Source organism: Dama dama, chromosome 16 (genome assembly GCF_033118175.1).
Source record: "Dama dama isolate Ldn47 chromosome 16, ASM3311817v1, whole genome shotgun sequence".
NCBI classification, from domain to species: Eukaryota; Metazoa; Chordata; class Mammalia; order Artiodactyla; family Cervidae; genus Dama; species Dama dama.
The window spans coordinates 23,317,554-23,339,816 of record NC_083696.1 but is presented as its reverse complement, the minus strand read 5'-3'; positions in this window follow the sequence as shown (position 1 = coordinate 23,339,816).

Here is a 22,263-nt window from a genome sequence, read left to right as displayed (position 1 = left end):
AGAATGACACCATTACATAGAATTATATCGAGGAATTTTTAACAACATTGGAAAATACACACTATATACTAAGTTTAAAAAACCCAACAAAAGTATAAAAATGTATAAAGTGCACAATGTGTATATGTCTATGAGACCTCAAATATTATTATTTACTATTTATGGGTAGTCAGATTTGAGTTATTTTTTCTTTTTTTTTTTTTTGGATTTTTCAAATGACTTATGATAACTATGTATTGTTTCTAAGACTAGAAAAATAATACACGCTGTTTTGTAAAAGAGAGATAGATATGTAGAAATAAGACCCTCACCCCTAGTCTGGGCTTAGTACCACAATAATGTACAACTCCTGAAAGTGCCAGAAGACATGTTTTGAACTCAACTTGCCCGAAGTCAAAATCATCCTTGCTCTTCCCAATCCTGACTCTCTCCAAGTCTTTTTACTTCAGTGATTATTCTTTCATCCACTAAGTTAAGCCAAAACTGCTTGTTTTCCCTACTGCCCCTTAGCCCATGCAACAGGCATTCTGAAAGTTGACATCTTAACGTAGCTCGAAACTCTATCCCCTTCTCTTCATACCTCCCACCAGCATACTCCTCCACCCCTCCTGCAAGTCCAACCTACATCATTCCTCTAACCTAGACCACTCCAGGACCTTAAAAGATTTGCTGTCTCCACTTTCTTCTGCTCAACTTCATCCTCAAACCATTTTGCTTCCCTCTTGAGGCCAGTCCTGCAAACTATTCTCTACTGAAAGACACGTCAAGTACAATCCAGAATTGAAACTCTGGATTTCCACCCATCTAATCTGTTACTTCCTGACCGTCACCATTTTAGGCAATAATAAGCTCATTCAATTAGCTCATCGCCAAACCCTGAAGGCGTCCAGTTTATTCATCAATGGAAAAGCTCACCAACCTCATCTCCACAGCATAGTTTGAATTCCTCATTCCACTTACACTGCTACAACCAGAGCCCAACCACCATCATCTCCTGTATACAGTACTGCAATCACCTAATTGACCTCCCTACGTTTATTCTTCACCCTATAATCTATAATCTGCAATAACCCAGAGAGGTTTTAAAATCAAAGGAGAAAAAACACCTGGTTAAATCCCCAGAGGATTTGCCCTGCCCATGGGAACAGAGTGAATACTTTCTCTTGCATGGCTTATGGCTGCCCACTTCTCATTGCTCATCACTTAATCTCCCTTTTGCTCACTGGGTTCCTAACACACTGGCCCTTGTCTACTGGGCAAGTAGACCTAGCGTAATCACAACTCAAGAATTAGTGCTTTCTCTTCCTACTGCCAAGAGTGCTTCCCTCTGGCTGTTTCACAGTCTGTCCTTCCTTATCTTGCAAAGTTCAGAATACACATAAATTTCTAACATGGGCATTCCTAATGACTGGTATTGACAAGTTAACCAATCCAGCTTGGTATCCCTTTAATCTACTGTATTTCCTCCTTTGCATTTGTCTGAAATAGTCATCTTTATTAACAACCTTGGATGTTAATTATCAATTTCCCTCCACTAGAAAGTAAACATCATTGTCTGTTTGTTTCTTACTGCTGTTTTCCAGTGTCTAAGAATGGGCTTATGATTATTATGTTTTTGCTAACTGGATAAATGAAGGACTCTCCAAGACTTACTCATAGTTTTTACATGAGTATATCTCACTGTCTCTGTGAGATTAAGTCTGCCACAATCTGAGTTTTCGAAGCTCACACTTAACTATAGAAAAGATGATAACCTTGCCAAATTTGCTGGAAATTAAACTGCCTCTGTGCTGTGGGAATGAGTGAAGACACTCAAAGCATGATGGTGCATTCATGAAAGCACACTCAGTCTCCATGAGAACATCAGAGCTGGGGACTCCTCACTCTGAGTGGCCTGAGGACACCATTTGCCACTCTCTGGCATCTCTGGTATGTGCTAGAGGAAGCAAGCAGCTGCCACATGATAGATGAGGAAGCAAAGGAAAGGCCTCACTCTCTGCTAATATGCTTCTGCCCTGATCTGGGAGAGGCTCAATCCCTCAGCAAAGAAAAATTCAAAGGCATTCCAAAATATATGGGGAAAATATAGATAGATGGGAGTCAGGACGGAAGTACATTGCTTCTCTTCTGTCTGATCCATAAAGTATTCATATTAGTGTTGGTATGGTACACGCCACAAAGAGCTCTAGGCTGGCCCACACTCAGAGTAGACAAGCCCATAGAACTGGGACTCAGAGACACTGACTTCCCATGTCCTGTCTGTCCTCAGGGAGCAGACCTTAGAGAGGTACTCTCAACAGCAGTGACTACTGTTCAACTGCAGCCTATTGAGCTGACATGGATAATCAGAATTCAAACAGCCCAAATGAACAAAGTCCATCTTCTGAAATCATTTTCCTCCAATGTCTTACAGTACAGTTTAGAACCCCAGGTCTTCTGGGCTCTGCACCTCTCTGACAGTGAAATATTCTAATGTGAAAACTGGGAGAAAGTCCTAGGCATTTAGAAGGTGGCAGTGGCCTGATGTGTGAGAACAGATCATCCATGACAAGAAACCAGGCACCAAGGTCAGAGAATCATCCGGGTGACAGACTTGCCTCACTGTCCAGAGTGAATCAGATCTTGCCTTGTTCATGCTGCAAATCCTTAATAATCATAATATCTCTCCTTGCACCCCATTGTAGGATAGAAGCTAATCTTAAGGAAGCATCAGATACTATGGAGTAAGAGTTTATGGCTAGAAGTACAAGTAAAGTACAAGGGAGTCAGGTGACCCCAAGGGACTGTCTTTTCCCCATCCTACCTATTATGCTTCAAGGATCACAGTCAAAATACAGATCCAGGGACAGGGGCAGAGGCAGTTTTCCTTGGTAGGCAGGGTTATCTAAACTCAAGTCCACCCTTGGAAGCCAGATCCTCTCCCCACAAGAGAATGTTAGCTCCTTTTTAAAATCACCAGGACTGGCAGAAACTAAAACCTGGGCCTCATCTCATTCTGTGAGCCAAATACTCTCAGTCAGGGTAGTTGGTCCCTCAAAATCTGAGCTCACAAAGTTGGGGAGAGGAGACAACTGAGGAGAATAGCAATAATAAAAGTAATAAATTGTACAATCTACATCAGATGAAGGCATGTTAATAGACTAAGGCAGATAGTAAAAGTAAAGTGTTAGTCACTTAGTCGTGTCCAATTTTTTGCGAACCCATGGTCTGTGCCTGGAATTTTCTAGGCAAGAATACTGGAATAGGCTGCCCCTTCTCCAGGGGCTCTTCCAGACCCAGGGGCTGAATTGGGGTCTCCTGCATTGCAGGTAGATTTTTTTATCATCTGAGCTATAATAAATATTCTTGAAGAGATAAAAGAGGAAATTGCTGTCATGAAACAGAGAAGTGGCTAAGAAGTAAGTAAAAATATTGGGCAGGAAAAAATAATTTTTTTTAAAGTCATATATGGGATTAATTGTTGAATGGGTATAGCCAGAAAAGGAATGTGTGAGCTGAAAGAACAGGTGAAGAACTTCTTCCAGGGCCATCAAGAAGGAACAAAAGGATGGAAAATCTAAGCAAAAAGTTAATAAGTGTGATGGTTATATACTATTCACAAAATATATAATATTCACAAAATAATATTCACAAAACAGAGAAGAATTATTAGCAGAAATAGGAAATTAAATTTTACTAAATTAAAAAAAAGATGAAAGTCTTCAAGTTGACATGTCTAATGAAAAAAGATAGATGAGGAAAAATCTAGAGTTGAAACACTATAGAGTTATCTAGTAATATCAGAGTCAAATAAATCTTCAAAAATGTTCAGCTAATAAGGGATTAATAATTTCCAAAAGAAAAAAATCAGAACTGAATGTCACTCGTGTTTTAATAATAACATGAAGAATAAGAAGCGAGTAGAGTGACATGCTAAGAAAAGAAGTTCAAAACTAGAATTTTATGTTCAGCTAAATTATTGTTAAATGAAGAATGAATCCAGGAAGAAACAAGGTTGTAAAGAGAAGTAACACTGAGGAAATAGCAATGAAATTGTTGTTTTCTAATAAACTGGGCACACAAGAAAAGATTACCTTTGATATTCCCAAACTACAATCAAGAGATACTTGATTGTAGGCTGTCACTGCAACAGGCCATGGTCCCTGTGGTTTCAGCAGGTCAAACTGGCAGCCAGTCTTCCACCTTGCCTCACCTCCATCATACAGAAGCATGAGGCAGCAACCCAGCTCTCCCGCTCAGCAGTGTCTAGAGGGCTGGGCCTATGGCCCATTTCCTGCTCAGCAGAAGCAGCTGGTGGCACTTTGATTTCCCTAGCGGGTGGAAGCAGCAAGACTGAGAGGCAGCTGATCTTTCATCCCACACCAGGCAGAAGCAGGTGATGCTCTGACTCCCTCACCAGGATGGTGGGGTGGGGCAGGAAGAAGAGAAGAGTCCAGCAAAATTGAACCTCCACCCCTAGCATCAGCCAGACCAAGTGGGACCCAGCCAGCATACCGTTTTCTCCCACCCACTGTGGTCTCAGTAGGCTCAAGTGGAGAACTGGGTCTCTGCCCTCATCCAGCTCCATTGAGGTGAAATGAAGGGGCGGAGAATGGAGCTGGTTGGTAACCCTTGGGGTCTGCAGAGTCCATCAAGGAGCTGAGCTTCTGCTTTGCCTGTGGAGCAGCAAAGTGGTGGGACTCAGCTCTCCATGCACCCCTATACCTGGTGTCAGCGGAGTCCAGTGGGAGCTGAGCACTTAAGAGGTGGGGCTAGTCAGGGCCCACATTGGTCAGTGGGGCCCAAAGACAAGATGAGCTTTCAGCCCATCATTCTACAAAGAAGAAGTGTTAATTGGCATCCCATTTTTGCCAGAATGGTGTTAGCTGAACCCTGCAGGAAGCTGGAAATACACATCCACCCAGTCCTCATGCACACCTCACCATGGGGCTAGCTCCAGATTACCCAGGTCCCCGAGTCTCATCATAAAATATCTAAAATGTCTAGGATACAACTGAAAACCACTCATTATGCCAAAACCCAGGAAAATCACAACTTGAATAAGAAAAATCAATCAATAGACACCAGCACTAAAATGAATCTCCTGTTTATTTTATTGAAATTCCTACAAAGACTTTAAAGCAGCCATCCTAAAAATATTGCAATAAGAAATTATGAGTCCTCTTAAAACAAATGAGAAAACAGAATATATCAACAAAGATTCAAAGATACAAAGAACCAAGTAGAATTTATAGATCTGAAATAGGCAATCACCAAAATAAAAAACTCAGCAGAAGGAGTCTAATAGCAGGGCAGATATGACAAAGAATTGAATCAGGGAACTTGATGATAGATCAATAGAATTTACTCAGTCTGCACAGCAGAAAGTAAATAGACTCAAAGCAGTATGATACTGGCACAAAAATAGACACATAGATCAATGGAAAAAGATAGGAAGCCCAGAAATAAACCCATGCACTTATGGTCAATTAATCTACGACACAGAAGATAAGAATACACAGTGGCGAAAAGACAGTCTCTTCAATAAACGGTTTTGGGAAAACTAGACAGCTATATGTAAAATAATGAAATTAGAACATTCCTTAATACCACAACAAAAAGAAACTCAAAATGGATTAAAGACTTAAATGTAATACAGAATACTATAAAGCTCCTAGAAGAAAACACAGGGAGAGCACTTTTTGACATAAATCACAGCAATACTTTTTAATTTATCTACTAAAGTAAAGGAAATAAAAGCAAAAATAAGCAAATTGGACCTAATTAAACTTAAAAGCATTTGCACAGCAAAGGAAACCAACAACAAAACAAAAAGACAATCTACTAACTCAGAGAAAATACTTTCAAATGATATGACCGATACAGATAAATATCCAACATATATAAACAGCTCACACAGCTCAACCTTAGGAAAATGAACAATTCAAGTGAAAAATGAACAGAACTGAATAGACATTTCTCCAAAGAGGAAATGCAGATAACCAACAGGTATATGACTGTTGCTGAACATTGCCAATCATCAGGGAAACGCAAATCAAAACCATGATGAGATATCACATGACACCTGTTAGAATAGTTATCAACAAAAAGAACACAAAAAACAAAGGTTGGCACAGATGTGGAGGAAAGAGAATGTAAAGTGATGCAGCTCCTGGTAAAAACAATATGGGGGTTTCTCAAAAAACTAAAAATAAAACTACCACGTGACCCAGTATTTCCACCCCTGAGTATTTATCCAAAGAAACCCCACTAATTTGAAGCAATACATACACCCCAATATTCATAGCAGCATTATTTACAATTGCCAAGATATGGAAGCAACTGAAGTGTCCATCATAAGATGAATGGATAAAGTATGGTGTATATACGATGTAATGCTATTCATCCATTGCAAAAATGGAAATTTTTCCATTTGCATCAACGTGGGTGCACTCGAAGAGTATTATGCTAAGTGAAATAAGTCAGACAGAGAGAGATAAATACTGTATGATATCACTTACATGTGGAATCTAAAAAATAAAACAAACTAGTGAATATAGCAAAAAAGCAATAGACTCACAAATATAGAGAACAAAACTAGTATGCAGAGGTAGGGGAGTAAGAAATACAAACTATTAGGTATAAAGGAAGTTATAAGTATGTGTTGTGCAACACGGGGAATATAGATTATTTTATAACAACATAAGTAGAATAAGGAATTGCCAGGCAGCTCAAAGATAAACAATCCACCTGCCAAGCAGAAAATGTAGGTACGATCCCTGGGTCATGAAGATGCCCTGGAGGAGGAAATGGCAAACCACTCCACTAGTCTTGCCTGGAGAATCCTAGGGACAGAGGAGCCTGGTGGGCTATAGTCCACAGGAGCTGCTAATAGACACTGCTGAACAACTGAGCATGCATGCACACCTATGACATATAATATACAGGAACTATATTTCAATTTTAAAAAGGAAATTTAAAAATAGACTGAAAAAAAAATCAGCAATTTCAAAGATCTAGAGATCAAAATTAAAATAACTAATGATATCAGAATCCCAGAAAGAAAGAAGGAAGACAAAGAATGGAACTGAAAAAGTTTTTGAAAAACAATGACTAAAAATTAACCAATTTACTAAATGATGCAAGTGTACAAATTCAAGGGGGTTAGTAAACCCCAAGCAGAATAAACCCCCCAAAATACACATTAATACATACTATAATTAAACTTGGGGCAACTAGAGACAAAAGCCTTTAAAATCAGAGGGAAACAGCACATTTCTTCTAGAAAAACACAATTAAATGATAGTGGATTTTTTACCTGAAACCACAGAAGCAAGAGGGAAGTGACATCATGTTTCTTAAGAACCAAAAGGAAGTAAAAAAACCTGTCAACCCTAAATTCTCTGTCTGGTGAAAACATCCTATAGTAATGAAGAATATTCACAAGCATAGGAAAACTAAAGGAATTTTTTGCTGGGATCCCTACATTTAAAGAATGGCTAAAGGAATTTTCTAAACAAAAAGGAAATAATAACAGAGAAAAGCTTGGAACTTAAGAAAAGATAAAAACCATCAGAGTCGGTAAAAGTAAGTACAAATGTAAGAGTCTATTTTTCTTGTAAGTTTCTTAAATTATATTTGGTAGTGGAAGCAAACATAGGGTTCACATTAGATTATTCATGTAATATATAAGAGAATTATACTAAAAAGGGAGCAGAGTAAAGAGACCTGAATGGAAATAAGTTTCCTACATTTCATATAAAGTGGTAAAACATCAACACAAGCAGATTATGTTGTTATTAATGTATATTGTAATACATGGAGCCATCACTAAGAGATGATACAACTATATATAGAGATACACTCAAAAACACCTTAAATGAATCAAGATTAAATCCTAGAAAAATGTTTGAGTAACCCAAGAGAAAGTAAATAAAGACAGACAAAGGCAAAACAGAGGAAACGAACAGAAAGTAAATAATAAAATAAAATGGCAATACTAACATATCAATAGTTCCTTAAATATAAATGAACTAAATAACAATAGTGAAAATACAATGAAATGAAATGAAATGAAATCACAATGAAAAGCTCAGTAGAGTGGAGTGGGAAAAAAAAATCTTAATGCTATCTACAAGAAACTCACTTCAAACACAAACATATAGATTTAAAAAGTCAGGAGTGTTCATATTAATATCAGATAAGGCATATTAAAGGAAACAAAATTACTAGAGACAAATAGAGATGTTACAAAATAAAAGGATCGATCCACTATTGATTGACAAATGATTCTAAGTATGTATGTGCCAAAAAGCAGAATCTCAAAGTACAAGAAGCAAAAACTGATATTAGTATTAGGCCTTAGGGAAGCGCAAGTTAAAACTGCAATAAGAGAGCCCTCCACATTCAACAGGACACATATTTTAAAATAGCGATTAACACCAATTGCTAGTGAAGACGTGGAAAAGTGGGATCATTCATGTAAGTAAATACCACCACTCTGAAAACAAGCACAGCAATTTCTCATAAAACTAAACATGCACTTACTGCTCAGCAATTATGTTCTTGGACATTTACTACTGACAAGCGAAAAGCTCGGTTCACACTAAAACCTGTACACAAACGACAGTTTTATTTATAATAGCCCCAAACTGGGAACAACTCAGATGCCCCTGAGTGGGTGAAGTGGTGGTCCATCCATGCAATGGAGTATTACAAGAGAAAGAACACAAAAATATTTGGATGGATCTCAAGGGATTTATGTTAATTGAAAAAAACCAATATCAAAAGCATACATATTATCTGATTCAATTAGATATCAATCTCGACTCGACAAAATTACAGAAATGAAGAACAGATTAGGGTTGCCGGGGAAACATGAAATCAGGAAGGGAGAAAGGTGTGTGCTCAGTCGTGTCCGACTCTGTGCAACCCTGTGAACTATAGCCCGCCGGGCTACTCTGTCCATGGGATTTCGCAGGCAACAATACTGGGGTGGGTTGCCATTTCCTTCTTCAGGGGATCTTCTTGATCCAGGGATCAAGCCCAAGTCTCCTGTGTCTCCTGCATTGCAGGAGGATTCTTTACCAACTGAGCTATCAGGGAATCTGTAAAAGTATATGGGAATCTATTAACTCTTATAACTTCTTATCAATCTAAATTATCTCAAAATAACAAGCTAAAGAAATAAGAATATAGGCATTTAAAGAAATAGGAATGTAGCCTCAAAAATATGTGGCTATATAACTAAATTAATATAATGCCATTCTTATAATACATAGAATTATGATTCATACAAAAAGCAAAGATATATGAGTTGAATTATGCGGTAGTCTGAACATTCTTTGGCATTGCCTTTCTCTGGGACTGGAATGAAAACTGACCTTTTCCAGTCCTGTGGCCACTGCTGAGTTTTCCAAATTTGCTGATATATTGAGTGCAGCACTTTCACAACATTATCTTTTCAGATTTGTAATAGCTCAGCTGGAATTCCATCACCTCCACTAGCTTTGTTCATAGTGATGCTTTCTAAGGCCCACTTGACTTCACATTCCAAGATGTCTGGCTCTAGGTGAGTGATCATGGTTATCTGGGTCATTAAGATCTTTTTCTGCATAGTTCTTCTGTGTATTCTTACCACCTCTTCTTGATTGATATATTCTGCTTATGCTAGGTCCATAGAGTTTCTGTCCTTTATTGTGCCCATCTTTGCATGAAATGTTCCCTTGGTATCTCTAATTTTCTTAAAGAGATCCCTAGTCTTTCCTGTTCTATTGTTTTCCTCTATTTTTTTTGCATTGATAACTTAGGAAGGCTTTCTTATCTCTCCTTGCTATTCTTTGGAACTCTGCAGTCAGATGGATATATCTTTCCTTATCTCTTTGCCTATAGTTTCTCTTTTTTTCTCAACTATTTTTGTAAGGCCTCCTCAGACAACCATTTTGCCTTTTTGCATTTTTTCTTCTTATAAATGGTTTTGATTACCATCTCCTATACAATGTTATGAACCTCTGTCCATGGTTCTTCAGGCACCCTGTCTATCAGCTCTAATCCCTTGAATCTATTTGTCACTTCCACTGTATAATCGCAAGGGATTTGATTTAGGTCATATCTGAATGGTCTAGTGGTTTTCCCTATTTTCTTTAAGTCTAAATTTTGTAATAAGGAGTTCATGATCTGATCCACAGTCAGCTCCCAGTCTCGTTTTTGCTGACTGTATAGAGTTTCTCCATCTTTGGCTGCAAAGAACATAATTTGATTTCAGTGTTGATCATCTGGTGATGTCCAAGTGTAGAGTCGTCTCTTGTGTTATTGGAAGAGGATGTTTGCTATGACCAGTGCATTCTCTTGTCAAAACTATGTTGGCCTTTGCCCTGTTTCACTTTGTACTCCAAGGCCAAACCTGTCTGTTACTCCAGGTATCTCTTGGTGATGGACATGGGAAGCCTAGCGTGCTGCAGTCCATGGAGTTGCAAAGAGTTGGACATGACTGAGTGACTGAAATGAACTGAAATAAGTTGAATAATACAATGACTAGCTCAAGCTTGTAGTTACATATAGAATGTATATTAATGGCAACAAAAAAAAAGGTATTTTTTGTTCGCTTTTATCCACCTTGTATTCAGTGCCCTCATGGAGTGTATTTACTCTAATTGTCTATCTGTGGGAAACAGATGGCAGAAGGTATTAGCAAAATGTAACACTGACCATGTGTACCTGGAATATACAAGGGGCTTCTACAAATGAGCAAAAGATACAAGTAGGCAGTTCATAAATGGAGGAACACATGATAAACAATATATGGAGGCCAGAATACTGGAGAGGGCAGCCTTTCCCTTCTCCAGGGGATCTTCCCAACCCAGACATCGAACCCAGGTATCCTGCGTTGTGGGTGAATTCTTTACCAGCTGAGCCACAAGGGAAGCCCAAGAATACTGGAATGGGTATCTTATTCCTTCTCCAGCAGATCTCCCCAACCCAGGAATTGAACCAGGGTCTCCTGCATTGCAGGTTGATTCTTTACCAATTGAGCTATCAGTGAAGCCCTGCCAATATATGCAGAGATGCTCCAATTTGCTATCAATCAGACATATCCAAATAATAATAGTGGTGAGAGCTATATTACCTCTATCTATCTATCCATATATATACACATACATATACATGTGTATGTGTGTGTACATATATATGGTTCTTATATATGTGTACCTCAGATTAGCAGACTAGCAAACTGAGTGACATCAATGAAAGATCTGGGGAGATGGGAACTGTCATACTCTTGTGCAAAGACCACTAGTGACCTTGCCCAAATGTGCTGAAAGCATCCAAGCATTGTTTAGTAAAGTCCAGCTTTTTTATAACCGACAAGCCATCAGTTCCACTTTTAAGGATGTACCCCAGAGATGTCACCAGCAAGTCCCTGCCTGGAGGTCCAAGGATTTTCATGACTGGGTTTCTGTGATCAGTGAATTTGTAGGGTGTGGAAGGTCAGAGTCTATAGCTGGTAGCATTAAGGCTGACGTGCAGCCTGGAGGAGAGCTCTCCCCAACACTGACTGCCTAAAAAGCGAGATGGAACAAGAATCTAGCCCACACATTTGACATGGATTAAAAATAAACATAAAAACACAAAACATTGTACAAACACACCTCTGTTTTTCAGGCATGAGGCAAACAAGAACCTGTGACTCTCGAGGGCGGCTTGAAATAGAAGTAAGGAGTTAGAGATAAATAGGGTAAAATATAAAACCAGAAAAAACCTCTTAATGAACTGATGAAAAAAATGATAATGCCTTAACCTACAGATAAAGAGAAAATAACTGACTATCCTGTGGTGGCAGGGCAGTGAGAGAAATAAAGCCAGAAGCCTTTCTAGAGGTCACTTCTGGGTGGAGCTGAGGTAACAGGTCAGGCAGAAAAGACACTGCTTCCATTTTAAGATCCTTTTCCCCTTTCTTGCTTTCATCATTCCCTATTTTTGTTTGTTTGGGGTTTTGTTTTGTTTTGTTTGGCTATACCACCTAGATTGTTGTTGTTGTTTCATCGAGAAGTCCTATCCCACTCTTGTGACCCCATGGACTATAGTCCGCCAGTCTCCTTCGTCCATGGGGGTTTTCCAGGCAAGAATACTGGAGTGGGTTGCCATTTCCTTCTCCAGGAGATCTTCCTGACCTAGAGATCAAACCTGCACCTCTTGCATTAACAGGTGGATTCTCTACTAGGAGCCCCCAGGGTATCCCACACCACGTAGTTTGTGGGATCTTACTTCCCCGACCAGGATTGAACTCATGCTGCCTGCAGCAGAAGCATGGAGTCTTAACCACTAGACTGCCAGGGAATTCCCCTCTTTTCTTTTTTTTTTTTGAAACAGTGAGCATGTATCACTTTTGTAAAAATAGAGAAAAGAAACAGAGACTGGTGGATCCAAATAAATTGAGGACCAGCTTCTGCCTCGACTGCCCATCTGCCGTCAGGCCCCCACTATCTCGTCATCTTGACCCTGCCAACTCCCAGGAACAGCTGCAGGCACCATGGTGTTCTTCCCAGTCTGCTCCTTACTCTGGGTGCTTCCCATTTAGTCCTGGCAACAGTGGTTCCTCTTGGGGATTTCTGGCAGTTAGAGAAAGGCTAAGACGCTGAGTGGTTTCTGACCCTGCACCCCAGCCTCTTTCTCGATGCTGGTTCTGCTCACTCTTAGGGGCTCAGAGGACCTGCTGTCTCCAGGGAGTGGAGCCAGGCAGCCAGGGTCTGTGGCTTGAGTCACAGACTTCACTGTGGACCCATACACAGTGGGCAGGCAGGCCTGCCTCACTGTCTTTCCCTTCCTCACTGTCTGCTGGACAGACAGCCTGGTGTGAAACCAGGCATGTGGGCACATCTGCCCATGGACAGGGGCCCTGCCAAAGCTAAGCTGCCTGGGATCCCCATGTTGTTTCCAGGGGAAAATGTAGTCATTGTTCCTACACAAAACAGACCTCTGTCCCTGGCCAGGCCTGTCCGTAGAAACTTATTTCCACAAAACTCTGAAGGAAAAAGCTACAAAAAAATGTGTTCTGGCTCACTCTCCCTGTACACAGCTCTTAGCCAAGTGCAGTGACTTGCTTAGCATAACGGCTAAAGGGGCCTTGGGAGGCAGGGACAACGTGAGCTGCCTGCCCACTGAGTCCTGGTCCTCAGGCTCTGGAACCGTCCTCTGTCACAAACCCATCCAAAACCTTGGCAAATACTGCCCCCTGAGCTTACCTTTCCCCAGGAGCCAGATGATCATAACCAAACCTTTGGGCCAATGGGTCATGCCTACCCCAACCCGAAGCTTCTCCAAAGATTTCCAAAGCCTTGAGGCCCCATTCAACCCCTGCCCACAGCCTTCTCTCCAACTATATGGACAGACTGTGGCCTCCACCTAATCTCCCAAGAGGCTGGAACCGTGCCTGTCTCCCCTGGCCAGCTTGGTGGTAGGAGCAAGTCATAAGGCAATGCTTCTTAGGCTAGGCCTCCCCTCCGCCTTCCTCCCCATCCCTGTGGGCCCCTAGTGAAGCAAAGCCCTGTGAACAATCCAGTGCTGAAACCCTCCTGCTATCATGACAAGCCAAAGAAAGCAACTATTATGGAGTTCCACGAATAATTTTTACTTGAAATACCAAATCTTAAAATAGGACAGCTTGAATTTCAGTTTGGACTCAGATTTTCTAATAACACTTTGTAGAAGTGCTTGACATTTGACAATCATTCCCTTCCCTAACAACCACCAAGGCCACTTACCACTGTGCAGGTCATGACTCTAATAGGGCTTTCACCATGACTGTGGATGCCATTCCCTAACACATAGTGTACCTAACACCTGGGTACAAACTGCATGCCCTGTCCTGCCATTCCTAGAGCCATGGGACCCACAAAGCTCCAAATGCCAGGATAGACTGAGGGGTTGAACCTGGAGTCATGTGGTTTCCAGGCCTCGGGATGTGTGACATTAACCAGATGGAACTAGTTTGTTGTTGTTCAGTCACTAATTCATGTTCAACTCTTTGCGACTCCATGGACTAATGGCACACCAGCTTCCTCTATCATCCACTATCTCCCAAAGTTTGCTCAAATTTATGTCCATTGAGTCAATGATGCTATCTAATCATCTCATCCTCTGCCACCTGCTTCTCCTTTTATCCTCAATCTTTCTCAGCATTAGGGTTTTTTCCAATAAGTTGTCTCTTCACATTGGGTGGCTGAAGTATTGGAGTTGCAGCTTCAAAAACAGTCTTTCCAAAGGATATTCAATGTTGATTTCCTTTAGGCTTGACTAGTTTGATTTCTTTGTAGTCCAAGGGATTCTCCAGAGTCTTCTCCAACACCACAATTTGAAAACATCAATTCTTCAGCATTCAGGCTTCTTTGTGGCCCAACACTCACATCCATACATGACTACTGAGAAAGACACAGCTTTGACTATATACCTTTGTTGACAAAGTGATGTCTCTGCTTTTTAATAAGCTGTCTAGGTTTGTCACAGCTTTCCTTTCCAGGAGCAAGCATCTTTTTATTTCATGGTGGCAGTCACCACTAGCAGTGATTTTGGAGCCCAGAAAATAAAATCTGTCATTATTTCCATGTTTTACCCATATATTTGCTGTGAAATGATGGGACTGGATGCCTTGATCTTAGTTTTTTGAATGTTGAGTATTAAGCCAGGCTTTTCACTCTCCTCTTTCACCCTCATCAAGAGGTTCTTTAGTTCCTTTTTACTTTCTACCATTACAGTGCTATCATTTATGTATCTGAGGTTGTTGCTATTCTCCCGGCAATCTTGGTTCTAGCCTGTGATTCATCCAGCTCAGCATTTCAAATGATGTATTCTGCATATAAGTTCCAGAGAAGGCAATGGCAACCCACTCCAGTATTCTTGCCTGGAAAATCCCGTGGGCGCAGGAGCCTGGTAGGCTGCAGTCCGTGGGGTTACAATGAGTCGGACACGACTGAGAGACTTCACTTTCACTTTTCACTTTCATGCATTGGAGAAGGAAATGGCAAACCACTCCAGTGTTCTTGCCTGGAGAATCCTAGGGACGGGGGAGCCTGGTGGGCTCCCGTCTATGGAGTCACACAGAGCTGGACATGACTGAAGCGACTTAGCAGAAGCAGCAGCATATAAATTAAATAAGCAGGGTGACAATATACAGCCTTGCCATATTCCAGTTTATGAGTGATCAAATATGACCAACTTGTTCTTTCCCACTGCATAGTCATCTCAGTGGGGCATTCAAGCCATCCTGCCTAGATATGGCCAAAGGCTTGGCTGAAGCCCTAGCAGGGGGTGGGGCATTGGGAAGGACCATGCTGTGGCTGGCAGGGCTCTCCACTTGGAATGGAGCAGGCACTCTGGCCTGGGCCCCGGTAGCCTCAGAAGAGACAGACACCTAGAGGGGCTCCTGGTTTGGGAATCGGGCTTTTCAGAGGCTCTTGATCCTCAGCTTGCAAGAGTAGCTCGTATGTTTGACTCTCAAAAACATCACGATCCTGGAGCACTGATTCGGTTATTATACTCTTGAACTGCTCACATGAACGCCTAGGCTGGAGGTCTGCACAGTGCATACCTCAGCGGTCTGCTGTTTGCTTTTCTAATGACTCCAGGGTTCGGACAATCAGATTCTCTGATGCCAAGACCCAGTTCCAGCCCTTCTCCTGTAGGACGCCTGCCACCCGAGCCAATGACCAAGACTTTCACCCAACCTGGGGCGTTCCTTGAGAAAGCAACTCCAGTGAAAGATGAATGGGTTTCCTCTTACCTGATGGTTTTAATGCATATTTTCCACCTTGTGGAGGCTGGGAGGGGTGTTTTCCTCAGTTTCATCTTTACAAACACTTATCCTCTCTCTGAATTATTTGTTTTCACCACCCAGGCATCACCTTCTCAGAAGGAGCTGATAAGACCGTATGGTAGCTGCCCATTCAAGGCAAGGAAAGTAAAACAAAGAGGAAGGAGGTTTGGGGCTTCCTCATCTGTTGTAAGAGCATCTGGTGATGAGCATCCATCCCTTCCTCTGCCCTGACAGTTTGGAGTCTCCTACATGTGGGACAGGGCAGCTTGTTTGGGGGCCACATCAATGCCCCAGACTGGGTGGTTTAAACAGCACTGATCTATTTTCTCACAGTGCTAGAGGCTAGATGTCCAAGATCAAGGTGTTAGTTAGGAGGGTTGGTTCCTCTGGAGGCCTCTCACCTTGGTTTGTAGTTGACCATCTCTTCCCTGGTCTTCCTTTCATGCATGTCTGTGCCCTAATCTCTTCTTATAAGGACACCAGGCCCACCCTAATGACCTCATTTTATTTTAATCGCTTCTTTGAAGGCCCTGTCTCCCAATACAGTCACATTCTGAGGTCCTGGTGATTAAGACTTCAACATATGAATTTGGGGGACATGACTCAGCCCATAACAGAAGGTGTCTTCTGGCAGCACCTCTGCTGTCTTGACCTCCCCAGCAAGGTGACGAGGTGCCAGGGACTGGCACAGGATATTCTAAAACCAACTCAAGTGTGGAGTAGCTTACAAAGGCATTAAGAGAAAAATGAATTTGGCAGAACTTAATCCTAAAGAGATAGTTGGAAGGCATCACTAACTCAATGCAGATGAGTTTGAGTAGACTCCGGAAGTTGGTGATGGACAGGGAGGCCTGGTGCACTGTGGTCCATGGGGTCACAAAGAGTTGGACACGACTGAGCAACTGAACTGAACCCTAAAGAGCCTTTTTTAATCTTTTCACTAGAGCAGGGATCAACAAACTGCTACTTGGGCCAAATCCCCCAGGCAAGCTGGGCACCTTGTTTTGTAGACGACTCTGTACTGGAACGTGGCCACCCCACTGCATGAGTGTCATGTCTGTGGATGTTTTGCAGGGTTGAATAGATGCAACAGAGATCACATGTAGCCCAAAGCTTAAAATGTGTATGAAAACATGTGCCAACCCTGCAGTAGAAGTCAGCTCCCTCTGGCAGGGACTTTTGTCTTCTGCTTGGAGCTGTGTCCTCAACACCTACAGCTCTGCATGTTACCCAGTAGGGCTGAAGCAATGCTTCTTGGATGAACGGGTGAACCCGTGCTCAAGGAACTGGAGTTGTGATCAAGTCAAGCCCTGGAAAGTGAAAGTGTTAGTTGCTCAGTCATGTCTGACTCTTTGCAGTATGCAAACTATAGACCGCCAGGCTCTCCTGTCCAGGGGATTTCGCAGGCAAGAATACTGGAGTGAGTAGCCAGTCCCTTCTCCAGGGAATCTTCCTGACCAAGAAATCAAACCTGGGTCTCCTACATTGCAGGCAGATTCTTTACTGTCTGAGCCACCAGGAGAGTCCAGCCCTAGAAAGCCTTGGAACAACCCAATACAATGCATCAGGCTGATAGTCATCCTTTGTGTCCAGCAAGACCACAGCAAGAGTGGGTTGCTCTTTCAGTCAGGAAGAACTAAGTAATTGCTTCCTTTTTCCCAACTGCCCTCAGGGGCTTTGCCCACAGCGTCTTCTGTTGAAACTTTCTGTTTCACTTAGCACAGAGGACCCTCTACCCCCATGATCATCAGCACACTCCCCACTGCCTTTTTGGCCTCTGACACACAGTGATGTTGGCTATATTCAGTATGTTCTATGATACATCTTAGAATCCAGATCAAAGTGTGAAAGATGTTGGCCACATCATCGACCTGATCAAGCACTTGCAACAAGGTGCCTGACCAACATTCTTCCCACCTAAGAGTAAGATTCCCCTGTTTTCTTCCTAAAATCACAGTCTCCCAATATCCTGAGGACTTGTCACCACCCACACTGTGCCTGGGAAATGCAGGTCTCTGTCCTCCCTGACCCACAGCCATCTCTAGGTTTGAGTGGACCTGACCCCTCTTGATCCCAGGTGGGATCAGAATTCCTAAGGATGCCTTTCCATTTTTAGGGAGCCTGGGACACACCACTGCTATACCAACATCCCCCCAACACACATCCATCCACTGGCACAGTTTGTGCAGCTGCAAATCAATTCCCAGGAATAGCCTCAAGCAGCCCATAATTCCCCAAAGTACAATTGCAAAATAAACTCTGATGTCCTCTGGTTCCAGGAGCCTTTGGGCACACTTAAGACACAGACAAGAGGAAGAGGAGAGAGTGGGCAAAAGCAGCAGTTCCCCTGACTGGTGTCGACACTCAGCGTCCAGGAAGTGGGATGTGGATGTGGTCCAGACAGCATGGCTGGGTCCTGCAGAGTTTCCCATCACTTCCCTGGGAGGAGGTTCTGTAGAAGTGAGGCTGCAAGTGGGCCTTCCAACGTTGGACACCTGAGTGGGAACACTGGTTCTTATTCTTCCATAGGAAGAAGACCCACAGGAAAACCTCACTGTTCACATTCGTAAAACGAACTTGATAATACAGACTTCATAGACTCTTGGGAGAATTGGCAGCAGCAGAACATGTGAGCACTTAGCACAGGTGCCTGGCACATAGGATCAGTCAATACCAAACATATGTGAACGCTGGTGAACAGGACAAGGGGGGCATACAGGCAAAAAATACTTCAGCATAAAAGAAAGAAGTTTATTTTCTAAATGTCTTAGGAGCTTTTTTCCCAAAAGTTGTAACAAGGCAAAGTAGAAGTAAATAGTTGAGTTTTGTCCTGCTGGCTGACACTTACACAAACAGAAATATGCATGGACCATGTAGGTCTATATGCATGATTGTTCTCATAGTAACAGGATGCAGACAATATATTGATTGACATGCAGTCTACCTTGATACACTGCCACACAGTCTGTCTGCCACACACATTCAAGAGAGCAACCTGAGAAATGTTTTCTGTCTCAACTCTCAGACTTGACCTCATTTAGCTCGGAGAACCACACAGTAAGCTTATTTTAGGACATGGTTTGGCCTGATGACGCATGGTACCAAATGTTCCTGCACAGAGTGCCAGGAGTGTGCTGGGGCACCTCTAATGCATTCCTCAGATACCTTTGTTTCTACCCAGCTCCTTCACAGGTAAAATGCCTCATCTTTAGAGACCAAGTCATGACTGCATAGTTAAGTTTAGCATGAATGTGTGAATGAAAAGCACTTCTATTATTAAACCATCACAAGAGAGAAATATTTCTCTGATGACATCTATTAGCTCCTGGCATCCAGGGACTCCTTTCCCCAAATCCTTTCCAAATAGGGAACTAGCAGCGCTCTAAAATTGAGCCAAAGGGACCCCAAAGAATGTGTGGATTTGGAAATATTCAATGCATACTCGAAATACCTTTGGCCTTCGGTATTCAGAAAGAACTGTGAACTCTGAAATATGAAGCTCTCATGACCACTGAACGTGCAGAAGTGCCAACTGCACTGAAATCCCTCTTGGGATCCTGGCCGTGCATGCTTTTGGAAACTGCATGAACACCTTCCATCAACTCGTGTATTCTCAGGACACTTAACATTTTCAATTTCAGCTTTTAAAAGAACCATGTTTTCATCTCAGAAACTCTCACTCATTGGGGAATACAGGATATATTTCTTTTCCAGGGACACATATTTTAAAATGTCAAGAGTAATGAACGGCCTGAAAATGCAGAGAAAGTAAAACTGTATAATACATAGCATTTATTGAGTGCTAACTATCTTAGGGGCTTTGGGTTTGTATTCTTTCATTTGATCTCATCACAACTGAATGACATAAGGAAGGCAATCCATTTCATTTTTCATGCATTCCTTCAAAAATAACAAATATTTATTGAGCATCCATTGTATCCCAGGATTCGTTCTAGCTGCTGGGAAGATGGCAGGGAGCTAGACAATATCCCTTCCAGATGGAGTTGATAATCTAAAGACAGAGACAGACCACAGTGAAAATCACATAGCTTTACCATGACATCAGATAGTGATGAGATCTCAAAGAAGGATGAAGCAGGGTTAAGGTCCAGATGAAAGGAGCAGGGTCAGGAGTGACATTTAAGAGAAACTGATTTCTGGGCATTAATCTGAGTGGAGGAAAAGTTCCCTACACATAGGAAACAAAGCAAGGGGGTCAGGGTGGATGGAGGGCAGGGAGGGAGGTGTGAGGGGCTATTGACATTGGAAGAGGCAGACACGGCCTGAGCATCAGGACCTGATGGGAATGCATCACATCTTGGGTGTGAAGTTGGAAAGAAAATAAATAGAGGATTCAGTGTTCTCTGCTGTCTCCTATTCCATTCCTATTTCACATTTTTTAAAAACGCTAATCACACTTCAAACTTTACTTAATTGATATCACAAGCCATCGAGTTTGAAAGCCATACTCCAATGGATATCCCTTGCTTCTGAATTATCCTTACAAAAATAGAAGCATTAAAAAAAGGACCTATCATCAGAAGAAAAGAAAATGTATGTGGTCATGGTTGCCACTAAATTTATTGTGGTGATCACTTCACAATATATGTATGTATCCCATTATTTTTGTACACCTGAAAGTAATATAAAGTTAATGTAAAATATATCTCAATATAAACCCTCCCCCAGAAGAAAATGAGAAGATCTGGCAGATTTGACTGTACTATCCACACAATCAGAAGAATCAACTAAATCTGTAGAAGTTAAGTCGCTCAGTCGTGTCCGACTCTTGGCAACCCTGTGGACTGTAGCCCACCAGGCTCCTCTGTCCATGGGATTCTCTAGGCAAGAATACTGGAGTGGGTTGCCATTTCCTTCTCCAGGGGATCTTCCTGACCCAGGGATCGAACCCAGGTCTCCCACACTACAGGCAGATGCTTTAACCTCTGAGCCACCAGGGAAGCCCAACTAAATCTATAAATGGAACCAAATAACAACCCTTCCGTATTTTACCTTTTGTTCATTTTATCTTATAGTTAAGGAAGCCAAAACACCAATAAATAGTAATGCAGGGCTTCCGGGTTCCCCAGGAAGCCACGAGCTGTTGGATCCCCCAGCCCTATCCCTGAAGGCAACTGATTACAGAACTTCTGCCCCCTCGGCTCCCAGCTGACGGGCAATGCCGGGCATGTGTCAGCACCAGCCCACAACAGCAGGACAGAGGAATTCAGACCCACAAGGCTCTTAGGGGCAAAGGTTCCCTTGAGTTTTACATGTCCAATTCTGGTTGGGTTTGTGGCTGCTCTTCTTATCTCAAGTTGGCACTCCTGTACGTGACTTTTAATCACAGAAATTCTGAGTATCAAAAGCACATGAGAAGTCACGTCCTGGGTCCCCAAGCAAACACAGAGGATCACGCCTCAATCCCCCAAGGGCAGGCAGACTGACACCATCTCCAGACAGGGTCACAGCACCCATCAAGGTACAGGTCCGTAGTCTCACCTCTCTGGCATAAAGTCTAGAAACAGAAGCTGGTTCTGCCACTCATTCCCACTTCTGAGAACCAGGCAGTCATCAGCTTCCACTCTCCCCTTTCCAGAACGACCTGGTTCTCCCTCCCCACATCAGCAACAGGCAGGGCTTCACTTCAGACCTGCAGGTTCCAGCCCCCAGGCTCATGACCTTGACCTTGCAGGACTGGTCCAGCAGGCGCTGGTGGGGAGAGGAGCCTGGGGCCTGAGGTGTCAGTTGCTGGCTGCCACAGAACATTCTCCCTTGTCTGGAGGGATGGTGACCAGTGCTGGGAAAAGCCAGGGAGCAGGCTGCTGGCAGAACTGGCTCTTCTTCAGATTCTTCAGCCGTTACTGCATCAGGCGAAGCAGCCAGCAGGCCTCGGGAACACATCGTCCAGTTCGGTGTTTTCAGACACAGCTTCCACTAGGCCTGCTCACGCTCATGCTCAGCCTTTATTCAGCCTCACTATTAACCCTGCTGTGGGTGTAGCCCCCTTCCTCTGTCAGCCGCATCCAGAGCACAAGGGGTTTCCAAGCTGCTGTTCCACTCACCTCCCTGGGAGAGTCTGTGTCTTAGCAGTTCACAAAGAACCAAACGTCCTGGGTGTGTCTTTAATCCCACATGAGTGACTGGCAGTGGGGGCCTTCAGGGCCCTCCAGAGCCTCCCAGGTGCACGAGGCTTCCATGAGGAATCGGGACTTTGTTGGGACCACAACTGCATTCCCACTCTGTCCCTGCAACCCACAGCAGTTTCCCCATGTGTGAGGACCCAGTGAAAAAATAGAGAGCATCAGTTAAGATACCAAGTAAAGGAGCAGAAATGCATGCTGCCCATCTATCCTAGAGGTGGGAGGGATCAACCGCCTGCCTGCCCACAGGGAACAGGGCCAGGAGGAAGGCTGTTATTTCGATTGGCAGGACTTTGCTCCTGCTTTCCCTGGGCAATGTTGTTCAGGGCTTCC